Below are 1,506 nucleotides of genomic sequence, written 5' to 3'. Positions count from 1 at the left end.
ACAGACCATACTGGTGATGTACGAGCTGCGGTCGAAAAATCTGGCCTATTGAACAGGCTATTTGTAGGCTGTGAAGCACTGGTGCTTGATTCTCAGCGCATCGGATATATGTAACCACCGCACGCAGTCCACTAGGAATGTATAATTTGACCGCTAGGCAGTGATCTGCTGTACTGTTGGCCTTATGAATACACAACATATCTCGAAAATATTTCTGGTTGTGCTGGATCTATAGACGGTTGACGAAATCGCACTCACTTACAAGTCAAGTTACCAAATCTGACTACTACAAATTGGTAGGCGCTCGGCTTATGGAGGAATTCAACGTTGACGCAACTGTGCTTATAACTAGTGAGGAAGGGCATGAGACCTGGTGAAAATGCTGCAAGTATCATATGATTCAAACTGAAAAAAGGTAGTTTTCCAACAAAATCATACCAACGTGCAGATTGGTTGATTGGTGGCTGTTTGGTTCTGCCTCACCCTCTGAAATAAAACGAAAGCGGGATGCTCGGACAGCTTTACTCACCCAAAGAATTACACTTCAGTTTTTATCTTTAGACGGACGTTACTACCACATACGGTCTAGTGCACGATAAAGCAACACAAGTCGGCAACTGAGATTGTGTACTATGCAGAATTGCGCAAGTCAATTTATTCTGTCAGTTCATTCTAGAGGATATCCGGACGCCGTGTTTTCAGTAATACAACTGTAAGATGCTCATGGGAAGAACTTTTTGAATTCATTTTTAAGAACCTAATATTTCATAGAAGGTTACTTAATTGTGATTCCACAATTCAAGTTTCCCAAAGGATGCAAAAGTGGTAACTCGCAAATCAAACATGCGGTCGAAGGATGGCTTCATTCGATAAGGTTTTTCCTTAGAGCTTGCTGTTTCAGGGTAACCATTAATTCATTTTTACGAATAATTTCTCTGACCTCGACCAGCCTGTTCACCTGTGGACAAGTCGACTCAGCCGTATTATCCGACTTTAATCTCCCTAGCAGTTCTGAAGAACGGAACTGATGCCAATGAAAATGACAGAAGCTGTGAGCATCTAGCTGTAAATGTCTGCAGTAGTAAAGGAGAGAAGTAGTTTGGCAACTTTCCCGGCACAGAAAACGAAGCATCAACCTGCTGAGAGTGAGTTCAAGAAGAATATCATAAACGAGACATTCAGTTGGGTCTCCCGTGAAAACCAAATTGATTTGCAAATGATCGTATTTATCGAATTGAGCTCAGGATGTCTTTCAGTATGGGTTACCTCATTGTCATTTTGATCAACCCATCATCGTCACTAATCTACGTCACCATACCAGACTGTGCTCATGTGCACTATTGACAAGGCAAAAGTCCATTTAGCTATATGCCGCTAAGTGCGCATTCAAACGACATCCCAGTCTATCATGGCGGAGAAACACGAGGAAGGCTCATTTCATGATACAACTGAGTTACCAGACCCATATCACAAAACAATATTTTTCCATTACCAGCCTCCACCGTG

The sequence above is a fragment of the Opisthorchis viverrini genome (genome assembly GCF_000715545.1).
Source record: "Opisthorchis viverrini unplaced genomic scaffold opera_v5_109, whole genome shotgun sequence".
Lineage (NCBI taxonomy): Eukaryota > Metazoa > Platyhelminthes > Trematoda > Opisthorchiida > Opisthorchiidae > Opisthorchis > Opisthorchis viverrini.
The sequence above is the reverse complement of the archived record's forward strand: the minus strand, read 5'-3'. Positions refer to the sequence as shown.